The sequence below is a fragment of the Pogona vitticeps genome, chromosome 6 (assembly GCF_051106095.1).
Source record: "Pogona vitticeps strain Pit_001003342236 chromosome 6, PviZW2.1, whole genome shotgun sequence".
NCBI classification, from domain to species: domain Eukaryota; kingdom Metazoa; phylum Chordata; class Lepidosauria; order Squamata; family Agamidae; genus Pogona; species Pogona vitticeps.
The window spans coordinates 47,771,702-47,799,001 of NC_135788.1; the positions used below are offsets into that span (position 1 = coordinate 47,771,702).

The 27,300-nt window shown below is 40.5% G+C and overlaps 1 long non-coding RNA gene across 4 annotated transcripts; it reads right to left on the minus strand.

The window, feature by feature from the left end:
* Window positions 1–26,889, minus strand: LOC110082148 (uncharacterized). Of its 4 annotated transcripts, XR_013537280.1 has the most exons (4): window positions 6,434–26,889; window positions 2,803–4,893; window positions 1,931–2,202; window positions 1–1,810 (listed from the first exon to the last, which is right to left on the minus strand). It is a non-coding gene; the product is annotated as an uncharacterized LOC110082148 (long non-coding RNA). The 4 variants fall into 4 exon arrangements; XR_013537279.1 differs by having other exon boundaries at window positions 2,864–26,889; XR_013537278.1 differs by having other exon boundaries at window positions 2,803–26,889.
* Window positions 26,890–27,300: the final 411 nt, after the last annotated feature.

Below are 27,300 nucleotides of genomic sequence, written 5' to 3' on the forward strand. Positions count from 1 at the left end.
TCACAGTAAAAGTCAATAGAATTGTATTCTCAGTCCTTCTGTCTCCAGTTAAATGAGTGTAAGTCTATATTGTTTTTTTAAGTTAACCAAACTGGACGCGGGTATACAGATTGTTTTGGAATATATCTGAACATAAAATGGAAATATGAGGGTTTGGGAGGGAACTACTTTTTACAAAGCAGTTTAGGACGTGCTTCCGTTTTAAATGAAATCAGCACATGGTGACGAATCAATATTATTAGTGCTGGAGGTGGGGGCCAGCAGGAAACACCGCCTGATCAATCAAGGGCGGTGGATTTTTAAAAACTCAGCAGTTAATATTTCTTGGACCTTCAAGCATATTTTACAGTAATCGTTTTAATGTTATTTCAATAATACTTTTTACGAAAAAATATTGCCTTATATATACATATATAATAGAATACTTATTTTTCTTATGAATTTTAAAAAAGGAAACACGGAATGACTGGTAAAATATGACAAGACTTATTTTTGGGTGGCAGAGAGGAAGAAAGAGGTGAATGAACGCCGGGAGATATCAATCAGTCAGCATTACAGTAAATGGTAAAATAGCTGAACATCGTGGCTCACTTCAACAATTCTAGACTGCACTGAGAACTAAATTTAATCTTCGAGCTCCGTTTTGATCAATGATGCTCCATCATGTTATGTCTTGGTCCTGATCACTTATCTCGATGGCAACAGAACTTGGGGTTTGACTGTCTCCTTTGCGTTCAGCGGGACTGGGAATTGCCTATTGTCTTCGGAGTTTTTGTTCTACCTCTCAGTGTACCTAAAGCTGTATAACTGACAGATGCTCAGAGTCACCGAGCCAAAGAAGAGCCATATAAATACACGCATAGGCTGGCAGAGTCCAGCTGGGCAGGATCCTGGTTGCCCTCTACTGTAGTTTGTTCGCTTGCCCTCCTGGCATGCTCAACCAACATCCTTGTCGTCCGAGAGCTAACTTGCGAGATATTCAAGCATGTGCAATATTTACTACCTTTGACAAGTCTGTCACTTAATCAGCAGTCAGTCTTATGTAGAGAGAGGTATGGCACCTATTTTAACCCGCTTTTCAAAAGATATCAATCACAGTTGAATAATACTATGTCAATCGGTCCTCCCCCCCCCCCCAAATGCTAAGATTCATTTGGAGTGGCAGCTTCACCTCAGAATGTTGATGGTTTTCATATTTTTGTTGTTGATGAAGCGATTCAGTTCAGAAATCTTGCATTATTTAGATGACGGGAGCAACACACCCATCCACTGCCTCAGCACGCCAGCGAGGGGGAAAGAGAAGGAAGAAGAGAGATAGAGGTTACGTAAAATCTTACACCAACAAGTTTTCCAACGGACGGGAAGTTCAGTTTCAGAAATCCTTCCTATTCTGTTGTGGTTATATGTCCTAATACCGTCCCTTGTGCTGCTTATTCAATCAGAGATAAAAGGCTAAGAGTTTTCTCACCCCATCATGGGTTGGAGGGGCAGTTCCGTCGAATTATTTTAATAGCCACATTCAGACAAACAGCGTAGCAGAGGCGCCGTCAGGCAACCGCTCGATCCTAATATACCGAAAATACAGTTCTCCCCTCCCAGGTGTTCACACCCTCCCGCTTGTCCCCCTCCCCCCCAAATAAACTTTGGCGACGGCGCCGTGCTGGCGTCTGTCACTGGAATCCTCGTCAACCCACCGCTGCCGGCCGAGTCGCTCTCCTGAGGCCGGGCTTGAAATGGTTAAAGCCGCGCCCCCGGCTCTTCAAAAACGCACCTCCTGGAAACTCCGCCCTCGCGGGCCCCGAGTCAACGCCTAAAGGAGACGGCAAGGAAGAGATCCGCTCACCCAAAGCAACCTGCTGGAGTCGGTTGTCTGGAGCCAATAGCAAAGGGGAAGGAAGGAAGGAAGCCCCCCTCTCCCCCAGTTCATTACCAGTTGCTGCCCGTCTCGTCTGACGCGGCCCTCTTCGCACCTCGAGGCGAGGCGTGTCTTGGGAGGGCGACCTGCTTGCACCGCCAGCCGGCATCCGAGGGGAGAATAGGGTTGGGTTGGATAATGAATTTTCCAGAGATACAACCAGATCTTGGTAGAATTTGGGTTATGTTCCCACACAGCAAAACAGAGGCAGACGTTTGGTGAAAAAGAAGTGCGGGTGCATCTGCGGTACAATCAGTTCTCCACGTTCTGGCTCCATTCTACAGAATCTTAGGATGGTGAAGCATTTAGAATAATCTCGTCTGACACACACTCACTCTCGTTCGCTCCCTCTACTCGTTTCTCTCTCCCCCCCCCATCTCTCCGTATGTGTGCTTTTGCTGTCTGAAGCAAAGAACAAGTGTGTCATCACCCCGTTGTTCTACATGCAGAAGCCAACCTGACTAACCTTTCAATTTGATTTTAAAACTACCAAGAGACTGCATCCTGGACTTTCACTGCAGCTGACAAACCTAAAAGTTCAGGGAAGAACACACATCTTGATTCTCCCTGCAGAATCACCAAACATCTGCTGCCTGAGGGGGAGTGACTCATTCTATCTAATTCTCTTTCTGCCTAATTCTGAAATTCAGTATGAGTAGGACAAGGAAGGAAGGAAATTTTCATTTTGCATAGGTGAACCTTCTGATTACTGTGATCCCAATGCAAATATACATACTGTAAAACTGTTAGGCATTCTCCCAGCGGTGAGCCTAAATATCTGTAACAAAAACCAAACCTAAAGCATTGTGACATCTTTGCTTGATTTTTGTGGGAACGTTTGTGGATTACAGTTGTCAAAGTCTAAGATCTCGCAGGCAGCCTCTCACCAGGAATAAGAGCACCAGGACCCAGTTCGCCATGCAGGGTATCGAGTCCAAAGACACTCACGGTGCAGCTGGCTGTGGCCAAGCAGAGGTGGGAGGACGGGGCTGGGAGCCAGGTCACAGGGTTGGGAACAAGGAGCCAGACCAAGGCACTGAGATGCAGGAGACCAGCAGAAGCAAGCAGGGACTAAGGCAGGAACAGGAGCAGATGCAGGAACACTGGACTCTGAATGCAGAGATGACAGAGGCAAGCAAAGGCAAGAGCAGGGGCCAAAGACAGGAGCTCCTGAACCCAGGAGCAGAAAAGCATAGCATGACCAAAAACCTTTGTTGCTGAGGGAGGGAGAACCACTCTTTAAAGAGGCCTTCCCTCCAGGTTTCCAGGTGAGCCTCATGAGTAGCCCAGCAGCTGCTACACAGGCCAGGGCCCCAGCCTGCAAACACCAGGCCATTCCTGGGTCAGTCTGGCCCCAATCCTGCAGCTGCCAGGGTGGTGTGGGCCAGATCCTGACAACAGTCTAGTTTCTCAGATACTTTCAATATCTATGGATGCAGTATATGCCGTCGTACCATGGGATAGAATACATGGAAAATTGACATATACTGTGTATGGCATCCATAGATATTCAAGTACTGGACGCCAGTGGCTGTCTGCCATTCCTCCATTTACAATAATGTTGGGCACTGGGAGGTGGGGTACAGGACAAAGCCTTAAATGCAATGATTCTAAAAGCCCATGTAGCACCTCAATCAATATACAACTCAGCTTAAAAACTGATTAAAAGTTACCTTTTGACTTGTGACTACCATGTGATATTAAACCGAAATGAAAAACCCTGATCCATCACCCAATTTATTTAAACCGTGCACCTAGTCTGAATGGTGAACATGGCCCCCAAGATGCTGTTGGACTACAGTGTTCATTATCTCTCACCATTGGCTATGTTGATTTTGGCTGATGGCAACTGCCATTCTCACCATCCGGAGGGCTACATGCCCAAACTACTACACTTCTCTGGTTTGATTGTGCCACTTCAAACCACAGGTGAAAGTTTACATCACAAGTGCTCCTGCTAGTTGGGAAAAGAAAAACATCTATCATAAGAAGAAAGAGGCATGGCTAGAACACCTGCAGGATTTATGCATTAGCATTTTAAATGGGTACTCATTAACATGGAGTGAAAGAGAAACAGTGTACAATTTGTTCTGAAGTGGATGCTTTTTTTCATATGATTTCTTATCTGCACTCTGAAGCCTGACAAGGGCTTTCTAGTCCTGAAAACCATAAGGTAAATTTGCCACAAACGTGATATTTTAACCTGTCTGTCATCTTATTTTCATCTTGGCCTTCACCAGTCTGTTTTATACAACCCAAAACACTACAGTCAGGAGACTGTGTGTGATAAATGCAAGCATGCTAGTTCAAGTAATTTATTTTTGCATGAGCAACTCGAGGCCTATATTTTTCCACATCTTCTTTCCAACATCTTCTTTTCAGAAAACAGAGGTGAAGATCCTCATTTATTCCACATTCCTTGGTCAAACAAGATGTAGCAAGCAGCCACCATAGGCAGGGAGGATTTTTGGCAGTGCCCCAATTGTGAAATGTCTCAGAGTAACTTCATCACGCTTTTATGTGTTACTCTTCTCCCCAAAACTACACTACATTTGAACTAAACCAAAAGGCTTTCCCACAAAACTTTTTGCTATTTTTTTTTAGGTTACTTCAATGCCATCCTGCCATACCCAATGACATGCTGATATCTGAGAGTGGAGGGTAATTTTACAGGGGATATATTTTTATAAATTGTATACTGCTTTTATGCTGTAAGCTATGAGTTAATTTAAGAGAAACAAAATGTATTAATCATATACTTTTAAACATCTTTTTCCTTAATTGCATGCAAGATTGTATCTAATGCCTTCTTGAAGGACTATGTTGTCAACTGTAGATATACTTTCCAGAGAGAATGAGGGAGTTGATAGAGGGGAAAGAGAGATAGGAAGATTTAAAAAAATGGTAGGCTCACCTCCTTTGGATTGTGGCCCCACCTGCAATGGCCTTCAGCCTACCATCTGCCAATCATGTAGTTCCTGAGAAATATTAATGAATGGAACTCTTAACACAGGAGAAACTGGTACTGATCAGGAATGACAGAACAGGGTGGACAATTGAAGAGAAGACAAGGTCAATAAATGATGGAGGTAATTCTGGTATTGTTCCTACCCATCCCGCTTATAGTGACATGCAATCCAGCTCCTTATGTTAGTCTTGTAAGCTTCCAGACTGTCACACATAATTCTCTCTTTTGCACATCCGATTTGGATAAAATTTGTACAAGCTAAATAAATACAGTTCATCTCACCATAGTGGAGATAACTGGTACTACTTAGTCTACTGTCCAGGGTGCTGATTTTTTAATGGGTAAATTCAAAGATTTTGTAATCCCTTCTTAAAAGTTCCTTATCTTTGAATTAGACTTGGGCCAGGCCATTGTAGAAACCTGCCTGCCTGCCTGTTTGTTTGCTTGTTTATATCCCACTTACCCTTTCTAAAATGATATCTCAAAGCAGTGAATGTTATTTTTAAGTTAAAATAGTTTTAATGTTTATCATATTAGTGTATGGTTTAATTGTTTTTTGATGTTTAACTTATGATGTTTTTAATTTTATTATTTAAATATTATGAGCCACCTTGGGTCCCCTTATCAAGAGAAAGGCAGCCTGTAAATAAAATGAACAAACTAACTAACTAAATAAACAAATCCAGCAGAAACATACAATTGGGTCTGCGACTGAGGTATGAAGATTTATATGTTGGACTAGTACTTTCAGAGTTCCCCAAGTAATGAGACAAGGCCACTGTAGCAGGAAATAATGAAAAAGGCCTCCATCTGATACTTGCAGCAAGGCAAATCCAAGATATTTTCACTCAAGAGGTAGGGCAGCCAATCATACCCCCCTCTCAAGTCAAGGTTCATATCCAGAACATCCATTGTCAAGGTCAGCCAGGATATATCAGCAGAGGAGACAGAAAATACCACCGGTGCCTTTCCCTGCTTCTTCACAGGAAAGATACAAGAACAATTAAGTGGAATTATTATCCATGTGCTGCCTTGTTGAGGCACCTCAAAATCAGCCACCTCAGACTATGCCTAATCAACCCTGATAAGATTAATGTCAGTTAAATGGTGGAGGCTGGCAAGCTCAGTGTCATGGGTTGGCTCTTGATTTTAGTCCAAACTTTACTGGAGTGCCAAACTTTTTTGGGATGTGATTTGGCAGCTTGGATAGCTCCCACAAAGTCTGGAACAATCCTAGAAACAGATTCACCATTCCCATTAAACTGGAGTGCCCAGTATAGTCAAAGTGGATTATTCTGGGCTACAAGGCAAAAAGTCTGATCCTCTGTAAGGCAGCTTCCTCTCTTCTGTTAACACAGTCCATGGCCAAACATATGCAGGAGTATTTCCTACCCAAAGATGAAAAATTCTGCAGTATTTTTTTTAACAACATTGCAGGAGCTCTCACCTGCGCTGCTCTGAATGGTGTACAGAAACATCCATGCAGCAGCTGCTGTTTGCTCATGGTTACAACATATTTCTCAACACATTATCAAACACTGCCTACTTACCCTTTAAAAGCCTGCAGTTGTATCTTCTGAAATGCTCATTTTGTTGACAGTCTGAAAAATGCCAAGATGCTGATGTGGATCCAGAAATTGGACAATACTGCCAGGATTGCATCTCCCTTCCTTGTGAGCATCTTGTCTGCCAGTGGGAAGGCTGTGCTTAATTTTTTCCCCAATAGATTTTTCTATGGGTGTGGATATGCAGTTCATTCATACAGAACAGCTATAAAGAAATGGTGCAGGGGAGTGAGTTGTAGTTTAGCTAATATATTTTTCTGCTGCTTAAGGACATCTAATCTCTAAGCCCAGCACTGCCTCTGTCATCATGGTGTGTGTGTGTGTCCTTGAGGGGAAACTACATGCTTACAAACAGGTCCTTCCTTCCTTCCTTCCTTCCTTCCTTCCTTCCTTCCTTCCTTCCTTCCTTCCTTCCTTCCTTCCTTCCTTCCTTCCTTCCTTCCTTCCTTCCTTCCTTCCTTCCTTCCTTCCTTCCTTCCTTCCTTCCTTCCTTTCTTTGCATACAGACACAATGAGATGGAACCAGATAAAGAAACACAGCTTGCATTCTGGGAGCATTGACACGTTGTTGGTGGCCACTAGAAATTCAGTCGCTATTCAAATGGGCAGACTGCCATTGTGTGAAGAGACATTCACACATGCATCAGTTCTAGTGCATGTGTTTTGTTCTGTTCTCATATTTTGGTCAGGGTCTGCTCCTGCAACTGCCCTGGTTCACTGAGTGCCAATCCTTGTGAAGCAAAAGGCAAAAGAAAGAGGTCCCAGAAGATGTGAGTGAAGCCTGAAGTCTGCTGGAAAATGTACTTGGGCTAAAAGAATCTTAAAAAGTGAAAAAAGGTTTGCATGTGGATGGAAACACCTGAATGAGATGTGTGTATCTCCAGTAGACATAGAATGGTGACTGATACAGTGTCTACAGTGGTAGACATACAATATAAGAAAGTGCATAAAATAATCAGCATTTACACTATCCATAAAATGGTGGTGCTGAACTGAACAAAATAGTTTGCAGGAATTGAGCAAATGTTATGATAGGCACAAAATTCATCATTCTCCCCACCATGTGCAAGATGGGGATAATATTATCCTACTCTACAGGTAAGGATTGTAGAGACAGTACCCCAAATCCACTTGTTTAACTATGTAAATAGCACAACTTTGGGGGGCATTTGCTCCAAGTCAAGAAATCACTGCAGACACTGTCAGCTGCACAATGAATCATACAACTTAGTATGCAAATGATAGTATCAGTACTGATTTCTTAATCTAGAGGAATTCACTTCCAAATGTTATACCAGTTGCGCTACACAAGCATAATCAGATAAGAGGATTTGGGCCAATGTATCTGAGGTGCCCTGTATACTTTAAAGCAGGTATGAAGAACCTTGTGCCTTAAGGGATAGAGCTGAATTCAGTACCTCCAAGTCCCTCAGATGGTCATGCCACTTTCCTTATGACACCCTGAGCCTTTTTCAGCTTTTGTACAATTTTTTTCATTCTAAAAGGTTCATGGGACTCTCCTAATAGGTATCAGCAGCATGAATTTTAAGGTGAAATATGCAGATATTTTGGGTCCTGCCTTTTCTTGCATTCAGCCCTCGCTTGCCATGGAAATCCAGTCCTCTGAAACTGAAATCAGTCCTTGTGGTAAAAGAGGCTTCCCTCCTCCTCCCGTGCTCTAAGCATATTATTGTACTGTTTAGTTTTAAATAGCAAAAGTCAGCTTAGCCAGTACCTTTCTTCCAAAGCGATTCCTCTTTAATCTGTACATCTGTTCCATTAATAAAAGTTCTTTGTTTCTGAAAGTCTGTCTCTTGCCTTCCATTATGTAAGACAACATACATTCCACTAATTCATTTTAAAGCTATCCACTTTGGAATAAAGCTATCCACTATGGAAGAGCTCCACCTTTCCATACTGGTTCTGGATTGCTGCTAGCCTAATTGCTGTATTAAGATAAAAGTGTGCTTCAATTTTATGAACTGCAAAGAAACAGAGTCTGCACTGAACCACTCTCTTCCTTCTGCATCTCACTTTCTGTTATATTCTCAACTAAAATAAAAACAGCATGATAGCATTGCTTGGGAAATTGCTAAGCTAGTATCTTGTTGGCAGTCTCAACTATAGAGCAAACCCACTGAATCAACTGTAAAATGGCAGGTCAACACCTACCTAAATCCCATTGAGTCAATGGATCTACTTTAGTTGGAACTAGCAATAGGATATCGACCCTATTTTTGTAGGAAAGAAAAAAACATAGAGTTCTGTTATCCTGCTATATGTGAAACTTAGTATTTTCTGACCACTCTTCCCCACCATTTTATGAACAATGTAGTTTAATGGTTTTGTGTGCCTAATCTTTGGGGTAAAGAAAAGAGTGTTCAGCGTCTTTTTGGAAATCTGAAGGACTTGCTGACAAGTGTCCACAATCATATATTGAAGAGCTTCAGTATAAAGAAGAAGAGGTCATGAGAAGAAACAATCTTAGAAGGGGTGGTCTATCAAAACGAGTAGTTCAGTTAAGGCTTTGTTTGTATAAAATGTATCTGTATAAACAGCTTTAAAATAACCTTTAAGTTTGACTTTATAACAGAACCTGGAAGCCTGGGTAATTTCTCCCCATTTTCCCTATTGTGCAGGCCTTGGAACTGAGGCAGTAACATCAAGCTCTGTGTCAGTTAGTGTTTCTCATAATAAAGAAAGTTGCTGTGAAATTATCAGGGTTTCCCTCATAATTTACTATTGGGAGTAATGAAGGTTACAGTTCAAAAGTAACGTGATAAGGAGAGACAAATTTACACTGCTGGTTTAACAAGAAATGGTTCAAGTTATATCCAAATGGTACTTTGAAAGTGCATTTTGAAGGCTTTATTAGAGGTATTCTAACAGGAATGATTCCTCCAAGTAGTGGAAAGTGACAGAAAAATAATGAGCAGTGCCACAAGTAATGCAACAGGTTATTTTTTTCGACATAATTAAGTAACCACAATGGGCATTTTTTTCAAAACCTGTAACAAGTAATAATTAGAGTTGGGATTTTTGGAACTGAAGGATACCCCATCCCATAATTTGGCAGAACCCACCAGACCAATTTATGGGACCAGGAGCCCTCCAACTAGCAGAAGGCAGACCAGCCCCCTCTTACTTCCATGCTGCTCTTGTGCCATTACTTCAAACCGTTAGAAAAGTGTCCCTCTACACCATGAGAGTCACAAGGATTCTCTGTGACTCACAAGGTGCATGGGGGAAAAATTCTGATACAGCACCAAAGCATTAAAAAAGTTCTGAACCCCCAAGGTTTAGGATTGTCTGCAACTTGCAAGAGAAACCTAATTGTAAATGTATGAGACAGCCTCTGTGGGAACTCATTTTCCCATGCACCTTTGTGAGTCTGGATTCGTCGAAGATCAAATTACTTGACAATATCAGAAAATAATTATGAAGCAAGGTGTATGTGATATATTTAGTGCTAGTTGTGAATCCAAAGTAACAATTCATCATGTCATAGTTGGATGTCCTAAGATAGTATCAGCTTAATACATGTGCAGGAATAATTAAGTTGCAAATATAATTTTTCAGCAGTTGGCTAAATCTTATGGCTTACTCACATCTTTTCCTCTATATTGTAATTTCCTGCCACTTCCAGTTTTAAAAAACAAAACTACAAAACTGGAATACAATACTGGGGCAAGCAAGTTATCATGGGTAAAACAGTTAATTTATGGATGTTATACTTATGAATAATCAACAAAGAAAAACTTTCCTAACAGAAGCTGAAGTATTATCAATAAGCAACCTCAAAAACACAGAAAGTACAGGAAGTGCAAAGGGCCAAACATTAAGACTAGAATCTGGAAGTTGAGTCATTGCAACTGAACTTCTTTCTTGTTAGGTTGAAACACTTCCAAGGAGCTTCTTCGGTCTGAGGAGAGTTGGTAAGAGACCCCTTATATATCCTCCACATTGGTTTCACTTCTCCCTGGTCTGAACAGGCTTGTTAGAAGGACAAAGGACTGGGGGTGAGGGATAATCCCACTTCTGCAGTCCTTCTCTACCCATTGTCATGGGTTGTTAACAGTTGTTAACAGTGGTCTTTCTGGTGTGCGCAGGCCACCCAAAAGACCAGACACCAAAACACAACAGGAGCAATATAGTATATGTGGTCCAACACAAAGAGGAGTGTTTGGAGCTTTACATTGGAGAAACCAAACAGCCACTAAACAGGAGAATGGCCCAGCACAGAAGGGGCAACAGCTCAGGACCACAATCAGCAGTGTTCCTTGATTCGAAAGACAAAGGACACTCATTTCATGACCAATATTTTGGAACAAGAAAATAGATGGTTTGAGAGAGGGGTGAGAAAGGCCATACAAGTGCATATAGAAAATCCCTCACTCAGCAGCGGTGGAGGCCTTAGATACAATCTGTCTCCTGTTTATCATGCTGCCCTTTCATCTGTCCCCAGAAAATTAGGACCACATATATCAGGGATCTCTTACCAACTTTCAGACTGAAGAAGCTCTTTGGATGAGTAGCGAAACATTTCAAGAAATAAGTCCAGTTGCCATGACCCCGTTTCCAGATAGCCTCACGTGGATGACTGAGAATCTTCACAGATATGAAGACAAGAACTTAAACAAATTTTGAGGCAAAATCAGGTTATCCTCCTCAACGTACTAACCTCAGAACTTAAGTTGTTCCAAAATCTTTGGCTCCTCATTCAGAATGGTTAACAATAGCTGCTAATTTGCTTCCTGAAATTCAAAGATCAGTGCTTTTACAACCATGTCATATTACGGACAGATTTTTAGGACTTGACTCCTAATTTTTATGCTTGGCCCTTTGGTCTTCCCCCATGCAACCACAATGCTGAGAAATAAGAAATGATGATGATGATGATGATGATGATGATGATGATGATGATGATGATGATGATGATGTAGTAAATAGCACATGTTGATTCTGCCAAGAAAAAGGTGAAACTGTGTCACACCTCATCTGTGAATGTCCAAAGATTGCACAAACAGATTAGAAAGTTAGACATGGAGTGGCAAAGTTAGTTCATTGGTCATTATGCAAAAAATATAACTTCCCGCCTCCAAAAACCCATAGGAACATCAGTTAGAGAAGGTGTCAGAAAATAAAGAAGTCAAGATCTTGTGGGATTTCAGGAACCAAATGGAGAGACATCTTGAACATAACATACCAGACACAGTAGTAATAGAATGAAGAAATGTCTGGATCATTGACACTGCAATTCCAGAGGATGCCAGAGTTGAAAATAAAGAATTGGAAAAACTAACAAAGTACAGAGACCTGGCAATCAAAACATCTCGCCTCTGGAAGAAATACACTTCAGTGGTCCCCATAGTTATTGGGGCTTTGGGAACAATATCAAGAAATTTCACACAATACTATATATAAGCAGTTGCAGATCTCAGAAATTACACCATCAGAGCTCCCCCCCCCAAAAAAAAAGCAGTATTAGAAACAGCATACATACTGTGTTGATATTTAGCAGATATTTAGGTTTTTGGTTAAAACGTATATCTGTTATATAATATATAATACCAGTCAATGTTTTTATAATTTTGACTGTGCCTGAAGTTTATGAACTACAACAACATGCCATCAAGTCAATATAATTTAAATGAAATGGTGCTGTAGAACAGCTGCCATTCACTACTTGTTTTGACCATGGCCATCAACACAATTTGAAAGAAATATAGCCAAATTAGAATTGTATAAGTCGCATAACAAACCTTTTAAGATGATGTGTGAAAATTGTTCCCAGTCTGTGGCCCCCTTCAAATGTTCCAGGGCACCCCAGGGGGGCATACAGCCCCTGTTGAGAATGGCTGCTCTAGAGCAAGAGATATTCTTCTAATATTTTTCTCTAATCAATAGTTTTCATATAAATTCCACTAATTTGTATAAGTGCTCTGTTTGGTTAGCAACTGCAAATTATAATGAAAGCCATAAATGCAGCTTGATGATAAATAAAACAAAAGTTTTAAATCAAGGCAGTGAATATAAGACTGCATTCACATATAGCTATTAAGGGGTTTTATATAAATCTGAGGAAAAAGGAGCTATAATAATACTACTTGAATATATAGATAGCCATAGACAAGAAATGTAGTACACAATGTATATTTTAAATATTTAATGAAACAATTAGGTTTTGCTGTTCGGATTAAAGATGCATTTTCATTTGTTCCATATCTCATCACCTTCATTGTAATTATTTGCTGTAGAATTTCAGGAGGATCTGATGAATATTAACTATATAATTTACATTTTACTCTTAATATTAATGAGCCCAAATCTAGTTCACACTAAGATTTGGTGCTATAGAACAGGGCTTGAGATTTCTAATGACCATATAACGGTGGCTCTTAGTCTATAGAACACACTCTTTTCTGAGTTGCAATCTGTTTCCACTTTGATTTTAAGAGGGGAGTAAAAACACATCTTTATAAATTGCTGTATGATACCCAACATGTCCTGCTGTGTTTGTTTTTTTAATCTGTATTTTTTCCTGTTTTTAATGGCTTCAATGCATTTGCTTAATTTTTGCCAGGGGGAGGGGAACAGCAGGCCAAAGTTGATACAGTTCTCAGAGTCTGGTTCAGTCTGGGAATAGACAAGTACATAGCAAGGTCAAGGCTGTCCAGGGTCAAACCTATCAAAGGTTTGCCCTGTGGACTAGCAGACAAGGATTAAGCAAAAGCATAATTAAAGACACGCAAAGGGTATTTACAGGAGCTTCAAGTCAGAGAAGAACTAGGTCAAGGCAATCTAGAATTAGAGCAAGTGCAGAAATATTGTTCTAGAAGCAATTCTATAGCCTAGAGCTGAGGGTTTTAAATAGACACTGCCAAAACCTCACCCATGGTTGTGGTATAAGTCATCTAGAAGAGGATCTCCTTAGAAAAGACTTGTATGCCTCAGGAACTTTTTGTTCCCAAGGAGTCCATTGCTGATGCTGGGCACTTCTAGTGTGAGGACTCCGGACTATTTGGCACTTTCTCTGAGGAGGTATCCCCCAGTGAGAGCATAGTGTTTTCATATCTGATGCCAAAATCATGACTTTTTCTGCTCTATAATGGTGCTTCTTTTTCTTTCCTTTATTTTCTGTTGACACTTCCAAAATTTTGGTACATCAGAAATAGTGAAATAGTGAAATCAATACACCAGGACTGGCCATCTTACCTGATCATCCAATCCTGGATGTCAAACTTCAGTCAAAAAGAAGAAGAAGAAGAAGAAGAAGAAGAAGAAGAAGAAGAAGAAGAAGAAGAAGAAGAAGAAGAAGAAGAAGAAGAAGAAGAAGAAGAAGAAGAAGAAGAAGAAGAAGAAGACAGTCTACAATTTCACTCATTTGGAAAAAAAAATCAAAATGTTCGTATTATAAGAAAGCCCTTCATGCTGCATAGCACCAACTTTACCTGTGATGGAGTCAGTTCATGCAATAAAACATTAGTCTCAATTATATTTTAGGGAGTGGGGAAATGTGGAGAACACCATCATAATAATGAGCACTTTAAAAATCTGCAAAGATGTTTCATTGTTTCTGGCTTATATAGCATTCTTCTATAGCTCATGACATACAGGTTATTCCCATTTTGCAGGTAACTCAAAAAAGAGTGATGGGTTTATGGCATTCCACTCATTCCACAGATAGGACCTATACTGTAATTTGGGAAATCATTGCCCACATGAAACATCTGCGAAGTATTTTCTATATTCAGATATTGTCATTAGTTTTAATCATTTTAAAATTGTCTTACCTATTGATTAAATACAAACATAACTTGCTCAACATTTTTAATCTGTTGAGAGCCCTAATAATGTATGTAGATTCCAAATGATCCTGGATTGGGTTTGATGTATGTGTTTTTTGCATCTGCGGAGGATGCAACATTTATTTTTATTATCTGGGGTAGATTATCTGGATTAAGAGAGGAATGAAGCCCACAGGCAAACTTAAGACGTGATGCATATGATTCTGGCTTCCTTCGCATAGCATAATTTAGTATAATAGCCAATCATTATTTTGCAGTCATAGGAAATTTTCTTCTGGCTTAAACAATAGATATTTATTCTCAGGGCAGCTTTTAGTATAAAGTTGCCAGTTCCATATACTCCTCCCCTAACAATAATAATCTTGTTATACACAGGATGTACTTCTTGTACATAAAGTACATTATGAATATATACCTATTTATCTTTGTCATTCACCATAGAAATACCTCAACATGAGCTTAGCGAATGAACCAATCACCTTTTGATACACACAAACACCCCCCCCTCCTACCTCCCTAGCAACACAACTGACAGCATGGCAACAGCAACTGCCACACAATAGGGGAAAATGAGGGAAATATTGTTGTGCAAAATTAATAACAATAATGCTAGTCAAGGCTGTTGTAAAATGTGCATTAATAATATTTTGAAAGCACTGCTGTTATTATGAAAACATATTTTTGCAGACACTTTGAGTATTTAAAAAAGCATTATTTTTCTTTTGTAAGTACATATGAATCATGTGTGGAGTGAAAGCATGAATTTCCCTTCATTGGCCATCTTCTCAGTGTCTGTTTAAACAAAAAAATCTTATTAGTCAAAGGGTCAAGTACACTACTTTAAAATTAAGAATTCCCATACAATGTTGAACTATGTAACAGAGTGCAATCCTATACTCATGTACCAGGAAGTAAGCCCCATTGAACCCTGTGAGTCTTACCTCTGAGCAAACATGCCAAGACTGTACAGTAAAGGATCCTCACCTGATGAAATGTGACAGATTCCAAGCCCCTTGGTGTTTTTTTACCTCAGTACACTTGATTATAAATTAGACCTAATAGTGTTCAGTCAATAGGACTGTGCCATTTTGAACATTTCTCCACACCTCAGAAATATTTCAAGAGCTGGCGCCTTTAGAAGGAAGAGGCCCTTCAATTCACACGGTAAAAGGTACTTGTACTTGTTTCATTGTTTTAAAAGCTTGCATGCATGAGTCAGATGGAATCAGAGTGAAAAACCTGCCAAAAGACAAATAGATTGCAGAGGTTTGTGACTGAAAAGTGACTAACAAAAACTATGATATGACGCTAACTATGATATATACCAACCCCGATGGGCTACTTTGCAATTTTCTAGTGTGCCAGTTTTACTCTGGGGGGTGGGGTAGAGTGGAGGACAGGGTTGCACATTATGTTTACTACCCCTGGCTCTAACCATGGCGTACATTTGCTGATCTCTGAATTTGAATCAGCTAAAAATGCAGCCCTGCCCTTAAAAATTAGTTTAAAACATGCAAAATGTTATTGACTCAGTAGGTGGTCTGTGCTGCTTGCATCATAAGCACTGCAAACATCTTTACTTAACAAATTATGGTTTTCCTCTTTTCCACTACAGTTTGGTTGCAGCAGAAATATAGATTAGTTGTTATTAGTGTAGAATTATTGGACACCCTGGCAAATGGGTGTGCACGTGCTTTTTACAGGAGGTGCCAAATTTGTGAGTTGTTTGTTGCAGGTTGAATTTTCAGATCCAGTATTTAATTTTATTTTTAGATTCCAAGAAAAGGGTAGCACCGGAACTGCAGAAAGGGAACCTCTCTCTCTCTCTCTCTCTCTCTCTCTCTCTCTCTCTCTCTCTCTGTGTGTGTGTGTGTGTGTGTAAACCTATTTGTGCCAAGTCCAGTTTTGGCAGTGTGAAAGTAATCACCTTGTGTGTCAAGAGACATGTTTCTTCCCTCCTGAATGAGTCTTGGCAAATGTAACAATAATAACGACTTTTCTTTGATACCAAAAGTGAGAAGTCCAAGACAGTCACTTCACTCACTAGCACAGAGGTGGGAAACTTGGGTGGGGACAAGAGGCCAGTTCTTGGACGTGACATGAACTCTGTCCTGTTCACCAATGCCAAAAAGAGCAGAAAGTCCATACCTGAAATAATAGAAACCATTTCTGTTTATGGGAGTTTAAAACCACTTGGGAGTTTTTTGGTCAAAAGAAGACATGTAGGAAGTGTACACTTCGTTTTATAGTAGAAACACTTCTGAAGTGCAGTTCTCAAGGAGGTGGAGGAGATTTTGATGGGAAAGGACCACAAGGACCACAAATATGGGTAGGGTGTATTGTCCATTCTTAGGTCAAGCTGGTTCTGCCTCCCGGTCAGATAGTACAATGGTAATGACACTATCCCTGTAATCATTGTCACCATTATAACTGGAGTCATCATTACTGCTGGGTTAATACGGAAGGAAGCATTTTACTCACTTGCCTGTCTTGTTCAACTAACTGCCAAGCTCACAGAAAGCTTGCATTTCCTAGGTCATTCCTTTCAGACAATGCATGATGTGAATCCTTCAGAGCACCTTTTCTCCAACTATATGGAAGGAACAGATGTCAGAGCAGGAGAGCAAGAAAGGAGTTAGGAAGGCATAAGTGGGTTTGCCAAGTGGCAGGTCTCCAGGTACCGTCTCAAGGAATTGCTATGCTTGCCTGGGTGTCCAGAAAGAGAGAGTGCAAGTGGTTCCCAAGGTGGAGAAAGTTTGATTTTATTCTGACATCTTTTGCCAACAGTGCTGCTCTGCATTCTGTGTAGGACAAAATAGGTAATTTCTGGGAAAAGGAATGCAAAGGTAGAAATCTGACTTTAGGAATGGCAACACAGAAAATACTTAATCCTCCCAGGATGTTCCATTATGGAACTTAAAGCAGTCATTTAAAAAAAAAGAATCACAAAAGGAAATTCAGTGGGGAGCGGAGACAATGCAAATAAACCAAATTCTAGCACATCTGCAAGGGCCTAAATAAGGATTAAGACTTCTTACGGCATTATATATAGTAATAATGCAGCCTTCTGTAATTTCTTATGTTTTTAGCCCCATCCCATTATGTCAAATGCCGCTATTTAAATTGGATTTAGCATGTTTTATATCAACTTTAAAATGGTGATTACAGGAAGAATGTGAAAGTGCAGATCAATTTGCAAGGAGATTGTGTTATTTTCAGTGGCAATGAGTTGGGTTTTTTCCCCCCTCCTCTACCAGAAGTCCATTTATTTAAACATGGATATGGAATCAGTTCATTGAAATCCATTCCACGGATGTTAAAACCCCTCTCTGAGTTATTTTTTTTTAATACCTGCTGTCTGAAACAGTGTTATACCATACAGCAGAAATATGAAAATGAAAATAAAAACCATTGTGGCTTCCCTGCCCGGATGCTGTGGGCCGGGAACTGACTGAGAGGAGCAGTGTCAGCAAAGTCCATCCTTGAGGTTGAGGAGGTGCCACGCCACCCAGCTGATGGGCGGTGAAGCCAGGCTGTTGCCTAGATTGCAGCGAAGCTATGCCACTGCAGTAGCCAGGCTTCCCTGCCCATCAGCTGTGCAGTTGAGAACGCTAACAACGATTTACAATCATGTGACTGACACATGGTTATAAATCAAATGGAATAACTTGGACATCTAGTGCAAGGTATCATCCATGTAACTGGATCCTTCCTTGACATAATCGGGCCTCTCCCTAGGAAAAAACAACTCTTAGCATTCCTATGATAGACAAGTCCATCACCGTGGCCACGACCTGCTAACCACTGTCATTTTGTCTATTATCTGTGTTCTCACCTAGTCACAGTGATAACATACATGTAAAGACCAGACTATTTGCACTCCTTGTGTCTAAAAAAGTGGATTTTGATCCTCAAATGCTGAAGGAAAATTGTTAGGATTTAAAGTGCTACAGTGCTATATTTTCTTTTTGCCAACAGGCTTAGACAGACTAACATGGCTCCAGAAATGGTATAGTATGGTATCTTTAAGAATATAGACCAAATACCTATTTTGGCCAGGATTCTGCTCCACAATATCCAAACAAATGTCCAAAGTGAGCAAGACATGAACATTACTGCACCCTCCCTTCTGCATTGAGAGAAATGTTACTGAGGCTTCACTGTGCCCAGCAATTCTCAACTCTTTTGGTGATGATTCTTGTTTCAGTGTTGTTTCCCAGGAGTTATGACCTGTGAATTTGACTTGCTTGCTCAACCAATGAACAAAGTCTGGATTTTTACACTGAGATAAACGTCTGCTTTATTAGAGGAAGCGTAGTCTCCACTGCCTCTGTCATTGGCTGTGCTCCTAAAGCTGATATGAAGCCAAGACTCCAGTCTTTTATGCAGACTGAGAGTGTCTTGGATTGTCTGAAACAGCACAGTGACAATGCGGAATCAAGAGATATGATCAAAGTAATTACTCAAAATGTACTTTTTCTTAGGAAACCATTTTTTCCACTTTATGAGAAGGGCTCAGAGTTTTCTGTTAGATGAAAAGCAGAATACCACCTTCTGTGGAAAACAATCCCCCAACTACCATTGTTATCAATATTCCTAGCTAAATTCAACTCCCCTTTAAAAAAAATAACTATAAAACCAAGACTACTAATTTAATCTAGCCTTCCCAGCCTGGCACTGCCTTCGGCCCATGTGTTAGATTTTCACTCCCAACACCAGCAGCGAGACAGACCATTAGCAATGCTTGCCGAGGACTATGGGTTTGTAGTCTTGGAGCATGACTTTTGGGGAAAGGTTGGATTAAACAAAGCTAGAAATAAGCTAGCAAAGACATTCTCTGTGGGTATCTGTAACTGTGGAAGATGTGATCTGTTTTAGAAGTCCTTATGGGCAAGTGGTGGATTTCATTTACAGTTAATTACAGATACACAAAGGAGGTGGGGAGTGGCAGACCTGGAAACTTATATACAGCCCCGTAAACATCTGGCAACATACACCTAGCACCTGACAAATGGATTTATTAGGAAGGAAGGAAGGAAGGGCACGGCTCCAGAGAATCCCACTTTTAAAAAAGATTAATAGCTTTATGACTCTCCTTATGCTTTTAAAGATATGAAATCTTACTTTTTCTCTGCTACCTCCATTTAAAATATTATATGCATACATTGTAAATAATATCTTACCAGATGTACTCTTAAGTCACAAGTGAAAATGTAAATCCTTGTAAATACACAGTTTGCTTGATTTTACTAGATACACAGTTTAGGGGTGGTTGTTGTTGTTTCCTATATTTGTGCATTGTGCAATTAAAATGTTTTTTTTAGATCCAGTAATTATCTGTATTCAGTGGAACTTAATAGAGCTTTCTTAGCTCAGATGGGTTAGCATGAAATTTAATTTACCCTAATCTGTCAGAGACCAGGGAAGCATGAAATATATTGTACAGGGGAATTATCTATTTTGCAAGATTCTAGGTCAGGAAACATTCCAATTGGCTATTTTAAAGATGAAGAAGATAAAACAAATGTTTCTATAAATTCTGATTCATTGTCTGTCCATTTAAAAATATTTTTAAACATTAGAAGGCTGAGATAATGACCTATCATATGTTCATGCTTAATCAGAATGGCTTTAAATTTTAATTCAGCTTATTTGTTCTTTTTAAAAAATTAAATGGAATAAATAAAAGTTAGATTCTTATCTGGAATAAAGGTGCCTATGCAGCATATGTAACAAAGACTTGGCAAGCACCTATACCTTTCATAGGCTATTACTGTAGTAATGTTACTGTAGTATTGTTGCAGATAATTTGATCTCTGTGTGTGTGTGTGTGTGTGTGTGTGTGTGTGTGAGTGTACATTTGCTTAAAACATTTTTTCTGCTTTTCAGTGGCAGAGTTTAAACTAGCTCACACCATTAACAAAACAGAATCCCATTGTGCACAGGCCAGATTGAATTAAAATTATAAAGAATTAAAAACTGGGAATATAAGATCATCATGACACAGGAAGCTATGTTATTTAAACTGATATAAGGCTGCAATTTTATGTTCACTTACCCTATTCATTCAGAATTCCTTATACATGCATAGAATTATGCTGTATAGTCTTTGGCTCATCTTTTTTTCAGTTCTTGGCAGAGAAAGATTATAAATGCATTATGTCCCAGCACACTAATAATACGTAGCGTAATATTTAGGGTTCCTATTAAAAGACCACGCTATCACTGTTCCTTTCTCCACAGAAGTCCCCTCTGCCAAATTCCTATAGAATTGTGTGGAATTCTCATGGCATTCAGATTACAAAGATGATGAGAGAAGACACAGTGCTATTGGGCATCAAAATCAATTTCTGTGAAGCAGCTTAGATATGAATGAGGATGACAAGTGCAGACATACCCAGATTCTAGTGATAATGATGCCTAATGACACAGGTACGGTGCAATGCTTATCTAAGTAAAGATGTAGGCTACATCCCTTAGGAGGGCAGGTAAATACTAGTTTGCAGAACACATGACACAAAGATAATGAAGTCAAGACCTTCTAGTTCAGTGGTGTCAGAAAACTAGCTTCCCAGGATGGAAAATACTTTGGGAGGGGAGCAAAGGTAGATTTATCATCAATCTTGTTTCTTCACAAAAGTTCAGAAATGGTTTGCACGAGTAAAAATAGGACGGTCCTTCTTTCTATAAGGTGTGTGGCGTGGGTGGGTGGGGGTGAAGCTCCCACTTCAGGTGGAAGAATGGAAGGGGAGGCAAATCACAGTCCCCACTCAATGATAGCTCACATGTCACTGCTGCATCAGGGAAGCACTATGGCTGCTACTTTGAAGAGGTCTGCGGGCATTGCTACTCCTCTACAAGGAGAAGCTAAATTGTACATTTGGGATTATTTAGTTTAGAATAAAGTCCAATTAGGGAGATAGATGTGTATACAATTCTGACTGTTAAAATGTTACACTAAGCAGGCGATACAGTGGAACCTCTACTTAATCTGTCCCAGAAAATGTTCATTAGTTGAAACGTTCTTAAGTAGAAGCAAAATTTCCCATAGGAATGCACTGAAAACCATTTAATCCGTTCCGGCTGTTTTTCATTCTTATCTAGAGGCGCCGTTCTTAACTCGAAGTATAAGTTCCCATAGGAACTAATGCAAAGCCGGTTAATCTGTACTCTACCACTCGTTGTCGTTTAGTTGTTTCTGACTCTTCGTGACCCCATGGACCAGAGCACGCCAGGCCCTCCTATCTTCCACTGCCTCCCGGAGTTGTGTCAAATTCATCTTGGTTGCTTCGATGACACTGTCCAACCATCTCATCCTCTGTCGTCCCCTTCTCCTCTTGCCTTCACACTTTCCTAACATCAAGGTCTTGTCTTCTCTTCTCATGAGATGGCCAAAGTACTGGAGCCTCAGCTTCAGGAGCTGTCCTTCCAGTGAGCACTCAGGCTTGATTTCCTTTAGAATTGATAGGTTTGTTCTCTTGCAGTCCAGGGGACTCTCAAGAGCCTCCTCTAGCACCACAATTCAAAAGCATCAATTATTCAGCGGTCAGCATTCTTTATGGTCCGACTCTCACTTCCATACATCACTACAGGAAAAACCATAGCTTTGACTATGCGGACAATTGTCAGCAAGGTGATGTCTCTGCTTTTTGGGATGCTGTCAAGGTTTGCCATTGTTTTCCTCCCAAGAAGCAGGCGTCTTTTAATTTCGTGGCTGCTGTCTCCATCTGCAGTGATCATGGAGCCCAAGAAAGTAAAATCTGTCACTGCCTCCATATCTTCACCTTCTATTTCCCAGGAGGTGATGGGACCAGTGGCCATGATATTAGTTTTTTTGATGTTCAGCTTCAGACCATTTTTTGCACTCTCCTCTTTCACCCTCATTACAAGGTTCCTTAATTCCTGCTCACTTTCTGCCATCAGAGTGGTGTCATCTGCATATCTGAGGTTGTTGATATTTCTTCCGGCAATCTTAATTCCAGTTTGGGATTCCTCCAGTCCAGCCTTTCGCATGATTTATTCTGCATATAAGTTGAATAAGCAGGGGGACAATATACAGCCTTGTCGTACTTCTTTCCCAATTTTGAACCAATCAGTTGTTCCATATCCGGTTCTAACTGTTGCTTCCTGTCCCACATATAGGTTTCTCAGGAGGTAGATAAGGTGGTGAAGCACTCCCATTTCTTTAAGGACTTGCCATAGTTTGCTGTGGTCCACACAGTCAAAGGCTTTTGCATAGTCAATGAAGCAGAAGTAGACGTTTTTCTGGAACTCTCTGGATTTCTCCATAATTCAGTGCATGTTAGCAATTTGGTCTCTAGTTCCTCTGCCCCTTTGGAATCCAGCTTGTACTTCCAGGAGTTCTCGGTGCACATATTGCTGAAGCCTACCTTGGAGGATTTTGAGCATAACCTTGCTAACGTGTGAAATGAGTGCAATTGTACGGTAGTTGAAGCATTCTTTGGCACTGCCCTTCTTTGGGATTGGGGTGTAGACTGATCTTTTCCAGTCCACTGGCCACTGTTGAGTTTTCCAAACTTGCTGGCATATTGAGTGTAGCACCTTAACGGTGTCATATTTAAGATTTTAAATAGTTCAACTGGAATGTCATCACCTCCACTGGCCTTGTTGTTAGCCAAGCTTCCTAAGGCCCACTTGACTTCACTCTCCAGGATTTCTGGCTCTAGGTCAGCATCCACACTATCTGGATGAACTTAGGTCAAAAAAGGGCAGGAAAGGAGGGAGGGGGGAGGGAACACCTTCTAAACAGAACACCTTTAAAAAGAAGCAGCTTTTAAACAAAACCAAGGCAAGCCAAGCACCTTTTAGCTTAAAAGAAGGGCAGGAAAGGAGGGAGGGGCTAGGGAGGGAAGGAACAATGGGGAAAAGAGAAAAGAAAGAAAGAGGGTCATCACTGGGGCACATAGATCCCTCAGACAAAGGCTTGTGCTGTTAAGCCCAAAAAGAGAGAAGAAAGAGAAGGGGGGGGGGAGAGCCTTGAGTCTACAGTAGACTCCATTTTAAAACTCAATTTTAAACTCAATTTTAAAGCCTGCCTGCCTGTATCAACAAGCACCACAGTTTTCTGATTTTAAAAGAGACAGACCTTGAAGCCACATTTTAAACACACATTTTAAAACAAAAGACAGGTCACAGTACACAAACCCTAGAAGCCACAGAATCCAGCAAGCATTATTCCAGTACAGAACTCCTTATCACAAAAAGAGAGTCTAAACTGCATTTTACAGCCTGCCTGGATCAGCAACCAGCAACCATTATTGCACCAAACTGATCCCCAAAGAAAAAAAGATGTTGGAGTCACATTTTAGACCCACACATTTTAAAACAACAGAGAGGTCACAACCCACAAACCCTAAAAGCCACAGAATGCAAAAATAAATAAATACATTTAAGATTTTAAAATTACAGTCTAATTTCCACATTTAATTTAAATTTAATATTACAATCTGCTTTTCACACTTTAAATCCGCAATGCAATCAGGGCACAGAAACATAACCCCCACCTAGCCCTACCCCCCCACCAAGCTGCAAAAAACCCTGGGCAGTACAGTAAATACCTTACAGTGCATGTACTCACCCAGAACAGGCAGTCTCTCTGCTTAAAAAAAAAAAGTAAAAAATCCAAAAATAAAAAAGCAAAAAAACAAACAAACAAAAAAACAGCCTGTACAGTACAGTACCAGGCAGTACCAGGTAGTACCAGGCAGTCTGAAGACTCTCACCCTATCCACACTCTAACCGCTTGGACGAGCGATGTTGCAGACAAACAGCTTCTTCACTGGCCAAAGGTCAACTGAAAGTTCAAATTTCACGCTTTCCCCACCTCCCCTGCATTTTTTTCATTCATTTTTTAATGCTCTCTTCCCAAGAAGAAGCAATATTTTGCGAACGGAGCTGTTTGTAAGTTGGATCGTTCGTAGCTAGGGACGTTCGTAAGTAGAGGTTCCACTGTATGTCACTTATTCATTGGTTTTCTAGACAGGCATGTTACTCATTACTTCCAATTTACCTGCAAGTAATGAGTAACATGACACATTTCTAATTCATTACTGTCAGTGTTTGTTTTTAGCAGAAATAGAACAGCTCGTTTAGAAATGCATTTTCAATATAATCTTAAGGGGAAAAAATTAAAAAGCTGGCAGAAATTAGTAAACACATCCCAGGCAAGATGAGCTATCAAACTCCAAAAATACAATATGAAATTGTAGACATTATGGCACAAGAAGACATAGTGCTTAGTAGAGATTAAGTACTCTTACGATGTTAATGTTATTATCAACATAATATATTTTGATGTCATTGGGATCATCAGGGGAGGCATTTCTCTTAATCCCACCACCTTCACAGGTGCATTTGTTGGGGATGTGGGAGAGAGCCTTCTCTATCACTGCAGTCAGACTCTGGAACTCCCTCCCACTGGAGTCCAGGCTGGGCCTATCTTTACTGTCCTTCCGCAAAAAGGCAAAGACCTTTCCCTCCAGGCAGGCTTTTTCTTAGTGACTGACTCTGAGTGGGAGTTTTCATTGGAATGTTGTGCCATGTTGCTTTAAATCTGTTTTTGGTGTTGATTTTCTTTACCATTTTCAGTGTGGTATTTGACTCTTTTAAAATATTTGTACCTTATTGTTTTTAACTTTTAGATATTGTCTTTTGATGATGTAAGTCATCTTGGGTCTTTTTTAAAGAAGAAAGGTGAGGTGAAAATATTTTAAATAAATGAATGAATATTTCAGATACTTCATGATGACAAGAAAGTTATGTGTATGTTTTGCAGTACCACTTTTTTCTAAATGCCTGATTTCCTCAAATGTTTTATTTTGCACTGTGGAGTGCTCTTGTTCTTTGTCTAAGCCTGTTATATTTTATTGGTGATGTCATGATACAGGATCAGAACTAAATTGTTGAGAGAGCAAGCTCAACGCTTGTTTAAACCTCTCTTTTTTAAAGTTACGGCATAAACTGTTTTGTGTTTCACAGCTTTTTCTAGTCCTTATTCACCATATTCTTAAAATCATTTTTCTTATGGGAAAAAATTGCCAGCTTTTGAAATTCATGGTGTCTGTTCTAAACCTACTATTAATCTAATTTACAGATTTCATTGTGTAAATTAAAACATAGTGTCTGCATGGAGAAGGATGGAACTGCCTTTGTTTTCCACGAGTTTGGCCGTCACATCTGTATGTGTACAGACTGGCTGATATTATGCTCCCTACCCCACTCCCAAGTATTTCTTTTGAAATTCCTATTCTTTTACTATCATGGTACATTGCCAGGTACACGGGCCATTCAAATCTCTCTATGTCTGTCATAGAAACACTGGCACTTGATTATCTTCGATTCAATTAGAGAGTTTAGGTTGTGTTTTAGCTGGAGTTTGCAGGGCAGCTCTAAAAATACAAAAGACGTTGAAAGAAAGAACAATAAAGTGGCAGCTAAACAAGAAGATATAAACAATCTCAACAATTCTGGCATAGATAAGAGTAGATTTGATATGGCTTGTTTAGCTTAGCATTCTACTTTGCACCTGTCAAATGTGTTGGACTACGATCCCCATCAGGTCAGAAGTATGGTTGGTGAGGAGAGTTGTAGTTTAACACATCTGGAGGGCTCCTGGTTGAAGAAGCCTGAGTCAGGTTTTGGAGGTCCATAAGAAGTTCAAATTTCTTAGGGACCTCTACTTTCAGAGTTTTTCGTTAGGGGAGGCTATACTCAAAAGAGGGAAGGGCATTCTAGGGACCTTAATCTGGCCCACCAAGGTCTGGATCACTCTGACGTTACAGAGCAAACAATCCTCCCATCGTGCTCTGATAGACAGATAGACTGGTTTTATGAACAGAAGTTTGTAAACACAGCATCCATTCTGAGTCAATGCAACATTCAAGAATATGCCACAAATAATTACGCCATTGTTCTCCCTGCCCCAAATAAAAAAGGCTCCATGCGGAAGGAGGGAGAAATCAAATCTCATTGCTTACACTTTGACAGGTTTGTAATGATGATCCAGAATATCAGACTTAGAAGGTGCTTCCTTGTTCAGACGCACAAGAGATGGTTGGAGGAACAGCAAAAATCAATATGCACTCCAATTAGAGAGGCAGCCAAGATTGTGCAAAATTGCAAAGAGCTTTTAACCATCTCTTGCCAATAACCATGGTGAGCAGAAACAACAGCATAGAAAGATACTGCTTATGGTTCGCGCGAAGAAATGTGCCTTTGATATGCACTTTAATACTGTCTCCAATACAAGGATGCACCTCCTGGCAGCGTGACAGGGTTTTCCTTTGGTGATTCGATGATACAGCAGATGATATCCTAATGCAGTGGAAGTGAACTGCATGAAATAACCTCATGGCACTCAGTGAAGTTCATCAAATCCCTTTCAGTGCCTTTTGCATCACATGTTGCATAGACTGTGTTCTCAAAGAGATAAACTGATTGCTCCAGTGCCATTTCACAGAACATTTGCTGGTGTTTATTTTTGTTTTGTTGTTTTAAATCTGGGAACTGCAACAAAATGTTGCCCTGTCAACCAACTACCTAAAGAACTAAAAGTTCCAAATAGCTATTCTGTCCAAGCAGAGCATTCCATTTCCTCTCCCTCACCCACCCATTTTTCTTACTCAGTTGTACCTCTATACGCCATTAAGTACAGAGCATGCTCAGTTCTCCTCAAGCTTCTTCTTCTTGCAACAGAGGAGGTGTCCACGGTGTCTGTATGTGTTGTTGTTTTAGGGAAGGGGTTTCCAAATTATGGCCCATGGGCCACATCCGGCCTGCCTTGCCTTTTTATCCAGCCTGGTCCGATACGCTGGGGCACCACGGCTGCAAAAGGGCCAGTTTCACTGCCACATGGCTTGGCAGAGGCAAAAGGAGACCACAGCAGAAACCCAGCGTTAGGGCCAGGGGGACAGAAGGAAAGGAATGACAAGGTGTCCCTCAAAAGCGGTCACCCGGGGACTGCTCCACAGCTCCCTCCCAGCAATGGTGTATCTTCGCCCGAGTCGTCTGCTGGCCTACCCTGCC